Genomic DNA, 19,267 nt, shown 5'->3' with positions numbered 1-19,267 from the left:
GAGGATCAGGAGTGGAGTCTGGAGCGAAGAGCAGGAGTGGAGTCTGGAGCGAGGATCAGGAGTGGAGTCTGGAGCGAGGATCAGGAGTGGAGTCTGGAGCGAGGATCAGGAGTGGAGTCTGGAGCGAGGATCAGGAGTGGAGTCTGGAGCGAGGATCAGGAGTGGAGTCTGGAGCGAGGATTAGGAGTTTAGTCTGGAGCGAGGATCAGGAGTGGAGTCTGGAGCGAGGATCACGAGTGGAGTCTGGAGCGAAGATCAGGAGTGGAGTCTGGAGCGAGGATCAGGAGTGGAGTCTGGAGCGAAGATCAGGAGTGGAGTCTGGAGCGAGGATCAGGAGTGGAGTCTGGAGCGAGCATCAGGAGTGGAGTCTGGAGCGAGCATCAGGAGTGGAGTCTGGAGCGAGCATCAGGAGTGGAGTCTGGAGCGAGCATCAGGAGTGGAGTCTGGAGCGAGGATCAGGAGTGGAGTCTGGAGCGAGGATCAGGAGTGGAGTGGAGTCTGGAGCGAGGATCAGGAGAGGAGTGGAGTCTGGAGCGAGGATCAGGAGTGGAGTCTGGAGTGAGCATCAGGAGTGGAGTCTGGAGCGAGGATCAGGAGTGGAGTCTGGAGCAAGGATCAGGAGTGGAGTGGAGTCTGGAGCGAGGATCAGGAGTGGAGTGGCGTCTGGAGCGAGGATCAGGAGTGGAGTCTAGAGCGAGGATCAGGAGTGGAGTCTGGAGCGAGGATCTGGAGTGGAGTCTGGAGCGAAGTTCCGGAGTGGAATCTAGAGTGAGGATCTGGATTGAGGACCTGGAGTGGAGTCTGGAGCGAGGATCAGGAGTGGAGTCTGGAGCGAGGATCAGGAGTGGAGTCTGGAGCGAGGATCTGGAGTGGAGTCTGGAGTGAGGATCAGGAGTGGAGTCTGGAGCGAGGATCAGGAGTGGAGTCTGGAGCGAGGATCTGGAGTGGAGTCTGGAGCGAGGATCAGGAGTGGAGTCTGGAGCGAGGATCAGGAGTGCGAGTCTGGAGCGAGGATCAGGAGTGGAATCTGGAGCGAGGATCAGGAGTGGAGTGGAGTCTGGTGTGAGGATCAGGAGTGGAGTGGAGTCTGGAGCGAGGATCAGGAGTGGAGTTGCATCTGGAGCCAGGATCTGGAGCGAGGATCAGGAGTGGAGTCTGGAGCGAGGATCAGGAGTGGAGTCTGGAGCGAGGATCAGGAGTGGAGTCTGGAGCGAGGATCAGGAGTGGAGTCTGGAGCGAGGATCAGGAGTGGAGTCTGGAGCGAGGATCAGGAGTGGAGTGGAGTCTGGAGCGAGGATCAGGAGTGGAGTGGAGTCTGGAGCGAGGATCAGGAGTGGAGTGGAGTCTGGAGCGAGGATCAGGAGTGGAGTGGAGTCTGGAGCGAGGATCAGGAGTGGAATCTGGATTGAGGGAGTGGAGTCTGGAGCGAGGATCAGGAGTGGAGTCTGGAGTGAGGATCAGGAGTGGAATCTGGAGTGGAATCTGGATTGAGGGAATGGAGTCTGGAGCGAGGATCAGGAGTGGAGTCTGGAGCGAGGATCAGGAGTGGAGTGGCGTCTGGAGCGAGGATCTGGAGCGAGGATCAGGAGTGGAGTCTGGAGCGAGGATCAGGAGTGGAGTCTGGAGCGAGGATCAGGAGTGGAGTCTGGAGCGAGGATCAGGAGTGGAGTCTGGAGCGAGGATCAGGAGTTGAGTGGAGTCTGGAGCGAGGATCAGGAGTGGAGTGGAGTCTGGAGCGAGGATCAGGAGTGGAGTGGAGTCTGGAGCGAGGATCAGGAGTGGAGTGGAGTCTGGAGCGAGGATCAGGAGTGGAGTGGAGTCTGGAGCGAGGATCAGGAGTGGAGTGGAGTCTGGAGCGAGGATCAGGAGTGGAGTCTGGAGCGAGGATCAGGAGTGGAGTCTGGAGCGAGGTTCCGGAGTGGAATCTGGATTGAGGGAGTGGAGTCTGGAGCGAGGATCAGGAGTGGAGTCTGGAGTGAGGATCAGGAGTGGAATCTGGAGTGGAATCTGGATTGAGGGAGTGGAGTATGGAGCGAGGTTCCGGAGTGGAATCTGGATTGAGGGAGTGGAGTCTGGAGCGAGGATCAGGAGTGGAGTCTGGAGTGAGGATCAGGAGTGGAATCTGGAGTGGAATCTGGATTGAGGGAGTGGAGTCTGGAGCGAGGATCAGGAGTGGAGTCTGGAGCGTGGATCAGGAGTGGAGTGGAGTGTGGAGCGAGGATCTGGAGTGGAGTGGAGTCTGGAGCGAGGATCAGGAGTGGAGTCTGGAGGGAGCATCAGGAGTGGAATCTGGAGTGGAATCTGGATTGAGGGAGTGGAGTATGGAGCGAGGTTCCGGAGTGGAATCTGGATTGAGGGAGTGGAGTCTGGAGCGAGGATCAGGAGTGGAGTCTGGAGTGAGGATCAGGAGTGGAATCTGGAGTGGAATCTGGATTGAGGGAGTGGAGTCTGGAGCGAGGATCAGGAGTGGATTCTGGAGCGTGGATCAGGAGTGGAGTGGAGTGTGGAGCGAGGATCTGGAGTGGAGTGGAGTCTGGAGCGAGGATCAGGAGTGGATTCTGGAGCGAGGATCAGGAGTGGAGTGGAGTCTGGAGCGAGGATCAGGAGTGGAGTGGAGTCTGGAGCGAGGATCAGGAGTGGAGTGGAGTCTGGAGCGAGGATCAGGAGTGGAGTCTGGAGCGAGGATCAGGAGTGGAGTCTGGAGCGAGGTTCCGGAGTGGAATCTGGATTGAGGGAGTGGAGTCTGGAGCGAGGATCAGGAGTGGAGTCTGGAGTGAGGATCAGGAGTGGAATCTGGAGTGGAATCTGGATTGAGGGAGTGGAGTATGGAGCGAGGTTCCGGAGTGGAATCTGGATTGAGGGAGTGGAGTCTGGAGCGAGGATCAGGAGTGGAGTCTGGAGTGAGGATCAGGAGTGGAATCTGGAGTGGAATCTGGATTGAGGGAGTGGAGTCTGGAGCGAGGATCAGGAGTGGAGTCTGGAGCGTGGATCAGGAGTGGAGTGGAGTGTGGAGCGAGGATCTGGAGTGGAGTGGAGTCTGGAGCGAGGATCAGGAGTGGATTCTGGAGCGAGGATCAGGAGTGGAGTCTGGAGCGAGGATCAGGAGTGGAGTGGAGTCTGGAGTGAGGATCAGGAGTGGAGTCTGGAGCGAGGATCAGGAGTGGAGTGGAGTCTGGAGTGAGGATCAGGAGTGGAGTCTGGAGCGAGGATCAGGAGTGGAGTGGAGTTTGGAGCGAGGATCAGGAGTGGAGTCTGCAGGGAGCATCAGGAGTGGAGTCTGGAGCGAGGATCAGGAGTGGATTCTGGAGCGAGGATCAGGAGTGGAGTGGAGTCTGGAGCGAGGATCAGGAGTGGAGTGGAGTCTGGAGTGAGGATCAGGAGTGGAGTCTGGAGCGAGGATCAGGAGTGGAGTGGAGTCTGGAGTGAGGATCAGGAGTGGAGTCTGGAGCGAGGATCAGGAGTGGAGTCTGGAGCGAAGAGCAGGAGTGGAGTCTGGAGCGAGGATCAGGAGTGGAGTCTGGAGCGAGGATCAGGAGTGGAGTCTGGAGCGAGGATCAGGAGTGGAGTCTGGAGCGAGGATCAGGAGTGGAGTCTGGAGCGAGGATCAGGAGTGGAGTCTGGAGCGAGGATCAGGAGTTTAGTTTCTAGCGAGGATCAGGAGTGGAGTCTGGAGCGAGGATCACGAGTGGAGTCTGGAGCGAAGATCAGGAGTGGAGTCTGGAGCGAGGATCAGGAGTGGAGTCTGGAGCGAAGATCAGGAGTGGAGTCTGGAGCGAGGATCAGGAGTGGAGTCTGGAGCGAGCATCAGGAGTGGAGTCTGGAGCGAGCATCAGGAGTGGAGTCTGGAGCGAGCATCAGGAGTGGAGTCTGGAGCGAGCATCAGGAGTGGAGTCTGGAGCGAGGATCAGGAGTGGAGTCTGGAGCGAGGATCAGGAGTGGAGTCTGGAGCGAGGATGTGGAGTGGAGTCTGGAGCGAGGATGTGGAGTGGAGTCTGGAGCGAGGATCAGGAGTGGAGTCTGGAGCGAGGATCAGGAGTGGAGTGGAGTCTGGAGCGAGGATCAGGAGAGGAGTGGAGTCTGGAGCGAGGATCAGGAGTGGAGTCTGGAGTGAGCATCAGGAGTGGAGTCTGGAGCGAGGATCAGGAGTGGAGTCTGGAGCAAGGATCAGGAGTGGAGTGGAGTCTGGAGCGAGGATCAGGAGTGGAGTGGCGTCTGGAGCGAGGATCAGGAGTGGAGTCTAGAGCGAGGATCAGGAGTGGAGTCTGGAGCGAGGATCTGGAGTGGAGTCTGGAGCGAAGTTCCGGAGTGGAATCTAGAGTGAGGATCTGGATTGAGGACCTGGAGTGGAGTCTGGAGCGAGGATCAGGAGTGGAGTCTGGAGCGAGGATCAGGAGTGGAGTCTGGAGCGAGGATCTGGAGTGGAGTCTGGAGTGAGGATCAGGAGTGGAGTCTGGAGCGAGGATCAGGAGTGGAGTCTGGAGCGAGGATCTGGAGTGGAGTCTGGAGCGAGGATCAGGAGTGGAGTCTGGAGCGAGGATCAGGAGTGCGAGTCTGGAGCGAGGATCAGGAGTGGAATCTGGAGCGAGGATCAGGAGTGGAGTGGAGTCTGGTGTGAGGATCAGGAGTGGAGTGGAGTCTGGAGCGAGGATCAGGAGTGGAGTTGCATCTGGAGCGAGGATCTGGAGCGAGGATCAGGAGTGGAGTCTGGAGCGAGGATCAGGAGTGGAGTCTGGAGCGAGGATCAGGAGTGGAGTCTGGAGCGAGGATCAGGAGTGGAGTCTGGAGCGAGGATCAGGAGTGGAGTCTGGAGCGAGGATCAGGAGTGGAGTGGAGTCTGGAGCGAGGATCAGGAGTGGAGTGGAGTCTGGAGCGAGGATCAGGAGTGGAGTGGAGTCTGGAGCGAGGATCAGGAGTGGAGTGGAGTCTGGAGCGAGGATCAGGAGTGGAGTGGAGTCTGGAGCGAGGATCAGGAGTGGAGTCTGGAGCGAGGATCAGGAGTGGAGTCTGGAGCGAGGTTCCGGAGTGGAATCTGGATTGAGGGAGTGGAGTCTGGAGCGAGGATCAGGAGTGGAGTCTGGAGTGAGGATCAGGAGTGGAATCTGGAGTGGAATCTGGATTGAGGGAGTGGAGTATGGAGCGAGGTTCTGGAGTGGAATCTGGATTGAGGGAGTGGAGTCTGGAGCGAGGATCAGGAGTGGAGTCTGGAGTGAGGATCAGGAGTGGAATCTGGAGTGGAATCTGGATTGAGGGAGTGGAGTCTGGAGCGAGGATCAGGAGTGGAGTCTGGAGCGTGGATCAGGAGTGGAGTGGAGTGTGGAGCGAGGATCTGGAGTGGAGTGGAGTCTGGAGCGAGGATCAGGAGTGGAGTCTGGAGGGAGCATCAGGAGTGGAGTCTGGAGCGAGGATCAGGAGTGGATTCTGGAGTGAGGATCAGGAGTGGAGTGGAGTCTGGAGCGAGGATCAGGAGTGGAGTGGAGTCTGGAGTGAGGATCAGGAGTGGAGTCTGGAGCGAGGATCAGGAGTGGAGTGGAGTCTGGAGTGAGGATCAGGAGTGGAGTCTGGAGCGAGGATCAGGAGTGGAGTGGAGTCTGGAGCGAGGATCAGGAGTGGAGTCTGGAGGGAGCATCAGGAGTGAAGTCTGGAGCGAGGATCAGGAGTGGATTCTGGAGCGAGGATCAGGAGTGGAGTGGAGTCTGGAGCGAGGATCAGGAGTGGAGTGGAGTCTGGAGTGAGGATCAGGAGTGGAGTCTGGAGCGAGGATCAGGAGTGGAGTGGAGTCTGGAGTGAGGATCAGGAGTGGAGTCTGGAGCGAGGATCAGGAGTGGAGTCTGGAGCGAAGATCAGGAGTGGAGTCTGGAGCGAGGATCAGGAGTGGAGTCTGGAGCGAGGATCAGGAGTGGAGTCTGGAGCGAGGATCAGGAGTGGAGTCTGGAGCGAGGATCAGGAGTGGAGTCTGGAGCGAGGATCAGGAGTTTAGTCTGGAGCGAGGATCAGGAGTGGAGTCTGGAGCGAGGATCAGGAGTGGAGTCTGGAGCAAAGATCAGGAGTGGAGTCTGGAGCGAGGATCAGGAGTGGAGTCTGGAGCGAAGATCAGGAGTGGAGTCTGGAGCGAGGATCAGGAGTGGAGTCTGGAGCGAGCATCAGGAGTGGAGTCTGGAGCGAGCATCAGGTGTGGAGTCTGGAGCGAGCATCAGGAGTGGAGTCTGGAGCGAGCATCAGGAGTGGAGTCTGGAGCGAGGATCAGGAGTGGAGTCTGGAGCGAGGATCAGGAGTGGAGTCTGGAGCGAGGATGTGGAGTGGAGTCTGGAGCGAGGATCAGGAGTGGAGTTTGGAGCGAGGATCAGGAGTGGAGTGGAGTCTGGAGCGAGGATCAGGAGAGGAGTGGAGTCTGGAGCGAGGATCAGGAGTGGAGTCTGGAGTGAGCATCAGGAGTGGAGTCTGGAGCGAGGATCAGGAGTGGAGTCTGGAGCAAGGATCAGGAGTGGAGTGGAGTCTGGAGCGAGGATCAGGAGTGGAGTGGCGTCTGGAGCGAGGATCAGGAGTGGAGTCTAGAGCGAGGATCAGGAGTGGAGTCTGGAGCGAGGATCTGGAGTGGAGTCTGGAGCGAAGTTCCGGAGTGGAATCTAGAGTGAGGATCTGGATTGAGGACCTGGAGTGGAGTCTGGAACGAGGATCAGGAGTGGAGTCTGGAGCGAGGATCAGGAGTGGAGTCTGGAGCGAGGATCTGGAGTGGAGTCTGGAGTGAGGATCAGGAGTGGAGTCTGGAGCGAGGATCAGGAGTGGAGTCTGGAGCGAGGATCTGGAGTGGAGTCTGGAGCGAGGATCAGGAGTGGAGTCTGGAGCGAGGATCAGGAGTGCGAGTCTGGAGCGAGGATCAGGAGTGGAGTCTGGAGCGAGGATCAGGAGTGGAGTCTGGAGTCTGGAGCGAGGATCAGGAGTGGAGTCTGGAGTGAGGATCAGGAGTGGAGTCTGGAGCGAAGATCAGGAGTGGAGTCTGGAGCGAGGATCAGGAGTGGAGTCTGGAGCGAGGATCAGGAGTGGAGTCTGGAGCGAGGATCAGGAGTGGAGTCTGGAGCGAGGATCAGGAGTGGAGTCTGGAGCGAGGATCAGGAGTGGAGTCTGGTGCGAGGATCAGGAGTGGAGTGGAGTCTGGAGCGAGGATCAGGAGTGGAGTGGAGTCTGGTGTGAGGATCAGGAGTGGAGTGGAGTCTGGAGCGAGGATCAGGAGTGGAGTGGCGTCTGGAGCGAGGATCTGGAGCGAGGATCAGGAGTGGAGTCTGGAGCGAGGATCAGGAGTGGAGTCTGGAGCGAGGATCAGGAGTGGAGTCTGGAGCGAGGATCAGGAGTGGAGTCTGGAGCGAGGATCAGGAGTGGAGTGGAGTCTGGAGCGAGGATCAGGAGTGGAGTGGAGTCTGGAGCGAGGATCAGGAGTGGAGTGGAGTCTGGAGCGAGGATCAGGAGTGGAGTGGAGTCTGGAGCGAGGATCAGGAGTGGAGTGGAGTCTGGAGCGAGGATCAGGAGTGGAATGGAGTCTGGAGCGAGGATCAGGAGTGGAGTGGAGTCTTGAGCGAGGATCAGGAGTGGAGTGGAGTCTTGAGCGAGGATCTAGAGTGGAGTCTGGAGCGAGGATCAGGAGTGGAGTCTGGAGCGAGGTTCCGGAGTGGAATCTGGATTGAGGGAGTGGAGTCTGGAGCGAGGATCAGGAGTGGAGTCTGGAGTGAGGATCAGGAGTGGAATCTGGAGTGGAATCTGGATTGAGGGAGTGGAGTATGGAGCGAGGTTCCGAAGTGGAATCTGGATTGAGGGAGTGGAGTCTGGAGCGAGGATCAGGAGTGGAGTCTGGAGTGAGGATCAGGAGTGGAATCTGGAGTGGAATCTGGATTGAGGGAGTGGAGTCTGGAGCGAGGATCAGGAGTGGAGTGGAGTGTGGAGCGAGGATCTGGAGTGGAGTCTGGAGCGAGGATCAGAAGTGGAGTCTGGAGGGAGGATCAGGAGTGGAATCTGGAGTGGAGTCTGGAGCGAGGATCAGGAGTGGAGTGGAGTCTGGAGCGAGGATCAGGAGAGGAGTCTGGAGCGAGGATCTGGAAGTGGAATCTGGATTGAGGACCTGGAATGGAGTCTGGAGCGAGGATCAGGAGTGGAGTGGAGTCTGGAGTGAGGATCAGGAGTGGAATCTGGAGTGAGGATCAGGAGTGGAGTCTGGAGTTAGGATCAGGAGTGGAGTCTGGAGCGAGGATCAGGAGTGGAGTCTGGAGCGAGGATCAGGAGTGGAGTCTGGAGCGAGGATCAGGAGTGGAGTCTGGAGTGAGGATCTGGAAGTGGAATCTGGATTGAGGACCTGGAGTGGAGTCTGGAGCGAGGATCAGGAGTGGAGTGGAGTCTGGAGCGAGGATCAGGAGTGGAGTATGGAGTGAGGATCAGGAGTGGAGTCTGGAGTGAGGATCAGGAGTGGAATCTGGAGTGAGGATCAGGAGTGGAGTCTGGAGCGAGGATCTGGAGTGGAGTCTGGAGCGAGGATCAGGAGTGGAGTCTGGAGCGAGGATCAGGAGTGCGAGTCTGGAGCGAGGATCAGGAGTGGAGTCTGGAGCGAGGATCAGGAGTGGAGTCTGGAGTCTGGAGCGAGGATCAGGAGTGGAGTCTGGAGCGAGCATCAGGAGTGGAGTCTGGAGCGAAGATCAGGAGTGGAGTCTGGAGCGAGGATCAGGAGTGGAGTCTGGAGCGAGGATCAGGAGTGGAGTCTGGAGCGTGGATCAGGAGTGGAGTCTGGAGCGAAGTTCCGGAGTGGAATCTAGAGTGAGGATCTGGATTGAGGACCTGGAGTGGAGTCTGGAACGAGGATCAGGAGTGGAGTCTGCAGCGAGGATCAGGAGTGGAGTCTGGAGCGAGGATCTGGAGTGGAGTCTGGAGTGAGGATCAGGAGTGGAGTCTGGAGCGAGGATCAGGAGTGGAGTCTGGAGCGAGGATCTGGAGTGGAGTCTGGAGCGAGGATCAGGAGTGGAGTCTGGAGCGAGGATCAGGAGTGCGAGTCTGGAGCGAGGATCAGGAGTGGAGTCTGGAGCGAGGATCAGGAGTGGAGTCTGGAGTCTGGAGCGAGGATCAGGAGTGGAGTCTGGAGCGAGGATCAGGAGTGGAGTCTGGAGCGAAGATCAGGAGTGGAGTCTGGAGCGAGGATCAGGAGTGGAGTCTGGAGCGAGGATCAGGAGTGGAGTCTGGAGCGAGGATCAGGAGTGGAGTCTGGAGCGAGGATCAGGAGTGGAGTCTGGAGCGAGGATCAGGAGTGGAGTCTGGTGCGAGGATCAGGAGTGGAGTGGAGTCTGGAGCGAGGATCAGGAGTGGAGTGGAGTCTGGTGTGAGGATCAGGAGTGGAGTGGAGTCTGGAGCGAGGATCAGGAGTGGAGTGGCGTCTGGAGCGAGGATCTGGAGCGAGGATCAGGAGTGGAGTCTGGAGCGAGGATCAGGAGTGGAGTCTGGAGCGAGGATCAGGAGTGGAGTCTGGAGCGAGGATCAGGAGTGGAGTCTGGAGCGAGGATCAGGAGTGGAGTGGAGTCTGGAGCGAGGATCAGGAGTGGAGTGGAGTCTGGAGCGAGGATCAGGAGTGGAGTGGAGTCTGGAGCGAGGATCAGGAGTGGAGTGGAGTCTGGAGCGAGGATCAGGAGTGGAGTGGAGTCTGGAGCGAGGATCAGGAGTGGAGTGGAGTCTGGAGCGAGGATCAGGAGTGGAGTGGAGTCTTGAGCGAGGATCAGGAGTGGAGTGGAGTCTTGAGCGAGGATCTAGAGTGGAGTCTGGAGCGAGGATCAGGAGTGGAGTCTGGAGCGAGGTTCCGGAGTGGAATCTGGATTGAGGGAGTGGAGTCTGGAGCGAGGATCAGGAGTGGAGTCTGGAGTGAGGATCAGGAGTGGAATCTGGAGTGGAATCTGGATTGAGGGAGTGGAGTATGGAGCGAGGTTCCGAAGTGGAATCTGGATTGAGGGAGTGGAGTCTGGAGCGAGGATCAGGAGTGGAGTCTGGAGTGAGGATCAGGAGTGGAATCTGGAGTGGAATCTGGATTGAGGGAGTGGAGTCTGGAGCGAGGATCAGGAGTGGAGTCTGGAGCGTGGATCAGGAGTGGAGTGGAGTGTGGAGCGAGGATCTGGAGTGGAGTCTGGAGCGAGGATCAGAAGTGGAGTCTGGAGGGAGGATCAGGAGTGGAATCTGGAGTGGAGTCTGGAGCGAGGATCAGGAGTGGAGTGGAGTCTGGAGCGAGGATCAGGAGAGGAGTCTGGAGCGAGGATCTGGAAGTGGAATCTGGATTGAGGACCTGGAATGGAGTCTGGAGCGAGGATCAGGAGTGGAGTGGAGTCTGGAGTGAGGATCAGGAGTGGAATCTGGAGTGAGGATCAGGAGTGGAGTCTGGAGTTAGGATCAGGAGTGGAGTCTGGAGCGAGGATCAGGAGTGGAGTCTGGAGCGAGGATCAGGAGTGGAGTCTGGAGCGAGGATCAGGAGTGGAGTCTGGAGTGAGGATCTGGAAGTGGAATCTGGATTGAGGACCTGGAGTGGAGTCTGGAGCGAGGATCAGGAGTGGAGTGGAGTCTGGAGCGAGGATCCGGAGTGGAGTATGGAGTGAGGATCAGGAGTGGAGTTTGGAGTGAGGATCAGGAGTGGAATCTGGAGTGAGGATCAGGAGTGGAGTCTGGAGCGAGGATCAGGAGTGGAGTCTGGAGCGAGGATCAGGAGTGGAGTCTGGAGCGAGGATCAGGAGTGGAGTGGAGTCTGGAGCGAGGATCAGGAGTGGAGTCTGGAGCGAGGATCAGGAGTGGAGTCTGGAGCGAGGATCAGGAGTGGAGTCTGGAGCGAGGATCAGGAGTGGAGTCTGGAGCGAGGATCAGGAGTGGAGTGGAGTCTGGAGCGAGGATCAGGAGTGGAGTGGAGTCTGGAGCGAGGATCAGGAGTGGAGTCTGGAGCGAGGATCAGGAGTGTAGTGGAGTCTGGAGTAAGGATCAGGAGTGGAGTGGAGTCTGGAGCGAGGATCAGGAGTGGAGTCTGGAGCGAGGATCAGGAGTGGAATCTGGATTGAGGGAGTGGAATCTGGAGCGAGGATCAGGAGTGGAGTGGAATCTGGAGCGAGAATCAGGAGTGGAGTCTGGAGTGAGGATCAGAAGTGGAATCTGGAGTGGAATCTGGATTGAGGGAGTGGAGTCTGGAGCGAGGATCAGGAGTGGAGTCTGGAGCGAGGATCAGGAGTGGAGTGGAGTGTTGAGCGAGGATCTGGAGTGGAGTCTGGAGCGAGGATCAGGAGTGGAGTCTGGAGGGAGGATCAGGAGTGGAATCTGGAGTGGAGTCTGGAGCGAGGATCTGGAGTGGAGTCTGGAGCGAGGATCAGGAGTGGAATCTGGAGCTAGGATCAGGAGTGGAGTGGAGTCTGGAGCGAGGATCAGGAGAGGAGTCTGGAGCGAGGATCTGGAAGTGGAATCTGGATTGAGGACCTGGAATGGAGTCTGGAGCGAGGATCAGGAGTGGAGTCTGGAGCGAGGATCAGGAGTGGAGTCTGGAGCGAGGATCAGGAGTGGAGTCTGGAGTGAGGATCAGGAGTGGAATCTGGAGTGGAATCTGGATTGAGGGAGTGGAGTCTGGAGCGAGGATCAGGAGTGGAGTCTGGAGCGTGGATCAGGAGTGGAGTGGAGTGTGGAGCGAGGATCTGGAGTGGAGTCTGGAGCGAGGATCAGAAGTGGAGTCTGGAGGGAGGATCAGGAGTGGAATCTGGAGTGGAGTCTGGAGCGAGGATCAGGAGTGGAGTGGAGTCTGGAGCGAGGATCAGGAGAGGAGTCTGGAGCGAGGATCTGGAAGTGGAATCTGGATTGAGGACCTGGAATGGAGTCTGGAGCGAGGATCAGGAGTGGAGTGGAGTCTGGAGTGAGGATCAGGAGTGGAATCTGGAGTGAGGATCAGGAGTGGAGTCTGGAGTTAGGATCAGGAGTGGAGTCTGGAGTGAGGATCAGGAGTGGAGTCTGGAGCGAGGATCAGGAGTGGAGTCTCGAGCGAGGATCAGGAGTGGAGTCTGGAGTGAGGATCTGGAAGTGGAATCTGGATTGAGGACCTGGAGTGGAGTCTGGAGTGAGGATCAGGAGTGGAGTCTGGAGCGAGGATCAGGAGTGTAGTCTGGAGCGAGGATCAGGAGTGGAGTCTGGAGCGAGGATCAGGAGTGGAGTGGAGTCTGGAGCGATGATCAGGAGTGGAGTCTGGAGCGAGGATCAGGAGTGGAGTCTGGAGCGAGGATCAGGAGTGGAGTCTGGAGCGAGGATCAGGAGTGGAGTCTGGAGCGAGGATCTGGAGTGGAGTCTGGAGCGAGGATCAGGAGTGGAGTGGAGTCTGGAGCGAGGATCAGGAGTGGAGTCTGGAGCGAGGATCAGGAGTGGAGTGGAGTCTGGAGCGAGGATCAGGAGTGGAGTCTGGAGCGAGGATCAGGAGTGGAGTGGAGTCTGGAGCGAGGATCAGGAGTGGAATCTGGATTGAGGGAGTGGAATCTGGAGCGAGGATCAGGAGTGGAGTGGAATCTGGAGCGAGAATCAGGAGTGGAGTCTGGAGTGAGGATCAGAAGTGGAATCTGGAGTGGAATCTGGATTGAGGGAGTGGAGTCTGGAGCGAGGATCAGGAGTGGAGTCTGGAGCGAGGATCAGGAGTGGAGTGGAGTGTGGAGCGAGGATCTGGAGTGGAGTCTGGAGCGAGGATCAGGAGTGGAGTCTGGAGGGAGGATCAGGAGTGGAATCTGGAGTGGAGTCTGGAGCGAGGATCTGGAGTGGTGTCTGGAGCGAGGATCAGGAGTGGAATCTGGAGCTAGGATCAGGAGTGGAGTGGAGTCTGGAGCGAGGATCAGGAGAGGAGTCTGGAGCGAGGATCTGGAAGTGGAATCTGGATTGAGGACCTGGAATGGAGTCTGGAGCGAGGATCAGGAGTGGAGTCTGGAGCGAGGATCAGGAGTGGAGTCTGTAGCGAGGATCAGGAGTGGAGTCTGGAGTGAGGATCAGGAGTGGAATCTGGAGTGGAATCTGGATTGAGGGAGTGGAGTCTGGAGCGAGGATCAGGAGTGGAGTCTGGAGCGTGGATCAGGAGTGGAGTGGAGTGTGGAGCGAGGATCTGGAGTGGAGTCTGGAGCGAGGATCAGAAGTGGAGTCTGGAGGGAGGATCAGGAGTGGAATCTGGAGTGGAGTCTGGAGCGAGGATCAGGAGTGGAGTGGAGTCTGGAGCGAGGATCAGGAGAGGAGTCTGGAGCAAGGATCTGGAAGTGGAATCTGGATTGAGGACCTGGAATGGAGTCTGGAGCGAGGATCAGGAGTGGAGTGGAGTCTGGAGTGAGGATCAGGAGTGGAATCTGGAGTGAGGATCAGGAGTGGAGTCTGGAGTTAGGATCAGGAGTGGAGTCTGGAGTGAGGATCAGGAGTGGAGTCTGGAGCGAGGATCAGGAGTGGAGTCTCGAGCGAGGATCAGGAGTGGAGTCTGGAGTGAGGATCTGGAAGTGGAATCTGGATTGAGGACCTGGAGTGGAGTCTGGAGTGAGGATCAGGAGTGGAGTCTGGAGCGAGGATCAGGAGTGGAGTCTGGAGCGAGGATCAGGAGTGGAGTCTGGAGCGAGGATCAGGAGTGGAGTGGAGTCTGGAGCGATGATCAGGAGTGGAGTCTGGAGCGAGGATCAGGAGTGGAGTCTGGAGCGAGGATCAGGAGTGGAGTCTGGAGCGAGGATCAGGAGTGGAGTCTGGAGCGAGGATCTGGAGTGGAGTCTGGAGCGAGGATCAGGAGTGGAGTGGAGTCTGGAGTCAGGATCAGGAGTGGAATCTGGAGTGGAATCTGGATTGAGGGAGTGGAGTCTGGAGCGAGGATCAGGAGTGGAGTCTGGAGCGAGGATCAGGAGTGGAGTGGAGTGTGGAGCGAGGATCTGGAGTGGAGTCTGGAGCGAGGATCAGGAGTGGAGTCTGGAGGGAGGATCAGGAGTGGAATCTGGAGTGGAGTCTGGAGCGAGGATCTGGAGTGGAGTCTGGAGCGAGGATCAGGAGTGGAATCTGGAGCAAGGATCAGGAGTGGAGTGGAGTCTGGAGCGAGGATCAGGAGTGGAGTCTGGAGTGAGGATCAGGAGAGGAGTCTGGAGCGAGGATCTGGAAGTGGAATCTGGATTGAGGACCTGGAATGGAGTCTGGAGCGAGGATCAGGAGTGGAGTGGAGTCTGGAGTGAGGATCAGGAGTGGAATCTGGAGTGAGGATCAGGAGTGGAGTCTGGAGTTAGGATCAGGAGTGGAGTCTGGAGTGAGGATCAGGAGTGGAGTCTGGAGCGAGGATCAGGAGTGGAGTCTCGAGCGAGGATCAGGAGTGGAGTCTGGAGTGAGGATCTGGAAGTGGAATCTGGATTGAGGACCTGGAGTGGAGTCTGGAGTGAGGATCAGGAGTGGAGTCTGGAGCGAGGATCAGGAGTGGAGTCTGGAGCGAGGATCAGGAGTGGAGTCTGGAGCGAGGATCAGGAGTGGAGTGGAGTCTGGAGCGATGATCAGGAGTGGAGTCTGGAGTGAGGATCAGGAGTGGAGTCTGGAGCGAGGATCAGGAGTGGAGTCTGGAGCAAGGATCAGGAGTGGAGTCTGGAGCGAGGATCTGGAGTGGAGTCTGGAGCGAGGATCAGGAGTGGAGTGGAGTCTGGAGTCAGGATCAGGAGTGGAATCTGGAGTGGAATCTGGATTGATGGAGTGGAGTCTGGAGCGAGGATCAGGAGTGGAGTCTGGAGCGAGGATCAGGAGTGGAGTGGAGTGTGGAGCGAGGATCTGGAGTGGAGTCTGGAGCGAGGATCAGGAGTGGAGTCTGGAGGGAGGATCAGGAGTGGAATCTGGAGTGGAGTCTGGAGCGAGGATCTGGAGTGGAGTCTGGAGCGAGGATCAGGAGTGGAATCTGGAGCAAGGATCAGGAGTGGAGTGGAGTCTGGAGCGAGGATCAGGAGTGGAGTCTGGAGTGAGGATCAGGAGAGGAGTCTGGAGCGAGGATCTGGAAGTGGAATCTGGATTGAGGACCTGGAATGGAGTCTGGAGCGAGGATCAGGAGTGGAGTCTGGAGCGAGGATCAGGAGTGGAGTCTGGAGCGAGGATCAGGAGTGGAGTCTGGAGCGAGGATCAGGAGTGGAGTCTGGAGCCAGCATCTGGAGTGGAGTCTGGAGCGAGGGTCAGGAGTGGAGTCTGGAGCGACGATCAGGAGTGGAGTCTGGAGCGAGGATCAGGAGTGGAGTCTGGAGCGAGGATCAGGAGTGGAGTCTGGAGCGAGGATCAGGAGTGGAGTCTGGATCAAAGATCAGGAGTGGAGTCTGGATCAAAGTGCCAGCAGCCCCGAATCATCAACGACTACTTCAGGCTTTGCGTTCGTATCGTAGTTTGGGGCGCGGGGGTTCCTAACGTTTCACGAGCGATGTACATAACAGAAGTTGGTTTTTGTGCGTGTGCTAGAACCAGTGACGAATTGGCACGTTTTGTTCACGCGACAAACCTTACCCCAATTGGCCGTGTCGGGTGGTGGCGGGTTTTAACGACACATTTAATATAAATTTCGATTTAAAGCTTTTGCGACTGTAAGGATTCATCTTCTTTGGTTCTTTCGGTGAAGTCACCACCACGTAGAATGAGAATAAAATAAGACGATAAAATTCTCGCGATGTTTCGGGATGACAGTTCTGTAGTTTCACCTGAAGAAGGCTACTTGTGTTGTGGCCGAAACGTCGTGAGAATTTTATCGTCTTATTTTATTTCATTATTTTATTCTCATTCTACGTGACTTGACCGAAAGAACCAAAGGAGACGTTTAATATATTTTCGCGATCAAACCCAAAAACAACGACAACAACTCTGTTACGCTTTTACAAACGGTTGCGTTGCTACTAGAATTCGTGTTCTCACGTCGGGAGTTGTGGGCTGGGTATGAGGAAGGGGGAGGGGTTGTTGTGTTCACGCCGCCTCCTACAGACTCCCTCGCGTCTCCTGCGTGCTCGCAACAACAACAGCAGCAGCAGCAAAGAGAGGGGTCGTGGGCGAAACCCAGGCGTTCCCAGCAGGAGCACCGAGTTTGATGATTTACACAGACGGTCGCTCTCGGTTCGAACTGCGCGCAAACCCTCCGTGTGTGTGTGTCACTGTGTGTGTGTGTCACTGTGTGTGTGTGTCACTGTGTGTGTGTGTCACTGTGTGTGTGTGTCACTGTGTGTGTGTCACTGTGTGTGTGTGTGTCACTGTGTGTGTGTGTCACTGTGTGTGTGTGTGTCACTGTGTGTGTGTCACTGTGTGTGTGTGTCACTGTGTGTGTGTGTCAGTCACTGTGTGTGTCAGTCACTGTGTGTGTCAGTCACTGTGTGTCACTGTGTGTGTGTGTGTGTCACTGTGTGTGTGTCACTGTGTGTGTGTCCGTCGTGCGGCGATGTCTGGGCTGCGTCGTCGTCGGAGAATCCGGGGCAGGTGTCTGGGGCACCCGGTAAAAACCGAATAAATCCTCTGGCACGAATCCAACGCTTCTTTTACAAACGTCGCGTTTTTATCCGTGATTTGTGTTCGTTTGTCGTGAGTCGGAGGTGCTGGGCTGGGGGGCAGGGGGGGGTGTTGTGTTAACGCCGTGTCTTGCAGACTCCCTCGCGTCTCCTGCGTGCTCGCAACAACAACAGCGGCAGCAGCAAAGGGGGAGAGAGAGATCATCGGTGAACCCAGGGCGGTTACAGGAGCCCCAAGTCCGCCTCACGCAGATGTCTCTTGGGTTGGAACCCCAACGGGGCAGAGATCCCAGGCGTCTCGATGTCTCGGTTCAAGTGCAGAGGGAGGAAGTGCAAACGGTCGAATCGGCGGTGGAAACGGGCAGTTAGCGGACCTCCTGGTAAAGAAGCAGTCAACAGATTATAGACTGGCATACACTCATAATGCCCAAAAGCTAAACTAGCAGTGTAGATAATAGTTGCAGTGCACTGGCGCAGCTGAATAAAAAAAAACACCAAAATAAGTAAAATGTTTAGCAACCTAATGTTGAAATATTATTTGTCTGTACACAAAACATTATTATTGTAATACATTAAAACCTTGGATTGCGAGCATAATTCGTTCCGGAAACGTGTTTTGTAATCCAAAGCGCTTGTACGTCAAAGCACTCGGTAAATCAGTTGTGATCACGTGACGCTCGGGAGTACAAAGCGTGTCTACACGTACTGCTGCTCGTATTGCAAGGCCCTCGCTCTCGTTTATCACGTTAATATTCATTTAAAAATGTAGCCCGTCTTGCAAAACGCTCTCAGGCCAAGTTACTCGCAATCCACAAGGTTTTTAATGTATTTGCCAACTTGTTTCATAGTAAACTACGCGAGTTCTTAGTCGAAAGGAGCAATACAATTGCACTTTACATTGCCGTGGTGAGGCCTAGTCCCGTGCGGAGCCCGCGGCCTCGCCTAGATTGCCCGGCCTGCGGAGGTGGCACGTTGCCAGGCTGGGGGCTGGGCCGCTCCCCCCCCCCCCCCCCCCCCCCCCCCCACCGCGAAGCAGTAATGCGAAGCACTCTTAATATTAATATCCGCGGACTTTATAGCAGTAACTGCACGCATCGGGGCTGGGGACTGTGAAGAATGAACCTCGGCGCTGTGTGTATATTTTGTAAGCGGCGTAAACGCAAATGAAGATTTCGAGCGATGGCGTGTCCGTTGCTAGGAGCAGCTGCGGTGCCACAGCAATGGAGCAACTCGGCTCGCCCGCCAGCCCCTCGCACCCCTCCACACGGAATGCACCCCGACAACGCACACGCACACGCGCACTAAACACACACACACACAACACACACGCGCACTAAACACACGCAACAACAACAACCGCCATTCGCCACTAAGTGGCGGTGACGTCACCACGACGCTTGTGCCAGGCCATGTGCACCCTGAGGCCACGTGAAGTGTCGAACGCCCGCTGGCAGGAGATCACGGGGCAGACCCAGGTGCCACGGGTCGACTGACTGAGATGACTGGCTGATGCACCACCTGTGCCCCCTACTGTGCCAACCTGCTGTGCTTTAGGCACCCGGCGCTCCGCTCGTTGTTCTGAGCGTCGCTCCTCCGCCCTCTGTTGTTGTTGGAGGGCGACTACCTCCAACTGCCTCCTCCACAGAGGCCGATCTTGACACCGCTGGTACCAGTCATCGGCAAGTCCACTCAGCTCCACGTCCTCCTGTACCACATCACTCCATCTCTTCTCTAGCCCGTGCCGCGCCCGTTTAGCCCCCTCGATCCGGCCGAACAAAAGCTGTTTCGGCATGCGGTGGCTGGGCATGCGGGCTACATGACCCAGCCATCGCAGCCTTCCCCGCCGGAGGAGCTCACCGATGGGACCTTGCCCAGATCTTTCAAGGATTTGTGAGCTCCTCACACAATCCAGTCTGGTTAAACCCAGGATGGATCGTAGGCAGGCCAGCCTAAATGTTTCTAACCGGCGAAGATGTGTCATTAGGGGGGTCCACGTTTCGCAAGCGTAGAGCAAGGAGGGAATGACCGTGGCCGACAAGACCTGAAGCTTAGTGCGGAGCGACAGACCAGGTAGCTTTCACACAGCATTACGCAACCGATGAAAAGATATTGCCGCTCGACTGATTCGGAGTGAGACCTCTGCTGTTAAACTGGAGCAGGTCATAAGTGGGGGTGGAGTGTCCGATGGTACAAAATACCCAGGCAGGTGCTTAGTTTTGGTGGGGCTGATGGTAAGGCCCCACCTCTTAGTGGCACGCTCCAGTCTCAGCAGCAGCGTCTCCAACTCCTCCTCTGACTGAGCAGCTATTACCAAATCATCAGCATACATAACGTGGTTGAGCAATAGGGAGCCATCCCTTGACCGCACCCGGGCATCGATCAGCCTCCCATTATATCTGTACCAAATGGAGATTCCCCTGATACAGCTATTGAAGGCTTCACGAACTACGTGGTCAAAATAGATGTTAAAAAATGTGGGAGCCAGAGGACATCCCTGTCGCACCCCAAGGTGTACAGGGAATGGCTCTGACTTCCGGCCACGTAGTTTTACCCGGGCCCGCTCACCATCATGAAGGTCCTTAATGATCGTGAGCAGAGGGTCAGGTACTCCAAAAGCACGAAGAACAACCCAGAGCCCAGGCCTACTGATGGTATCATAGGCCTTGACCAGGTCAATAAAGCAGAGATGTAGGTCTTGTTGGAATTCCCTACACCTCTGCTGTAGCAGACGTACAGAAAATATGGCATCTGTGCAGGACCGCCCTTTCCTGAAACCGCATTGGGGCTCCGCA

This window comes from Petromyzon marinus (assembly GCF_048934315.1).
Source record: "Petromyzon marinus isolate PM22_M1 ecotype Great Lakes invasive population chromosome 78 unlocalized genomic scaffold, UKy_Petmar_22M1.pri1.0 chr78_unloc.3, whole genome shotgun sequence".
In the NCBI taxonomy this organism is placed as follows: Eukaryota; Metazoa; Chordata; class Hyperoartia; order Petromyzontiformes; family Petromyzontidae; genus Petromyzon; species Petromyzon marinus.
This window is presented reverse-complemented; position numbering follows the sequence as displayed.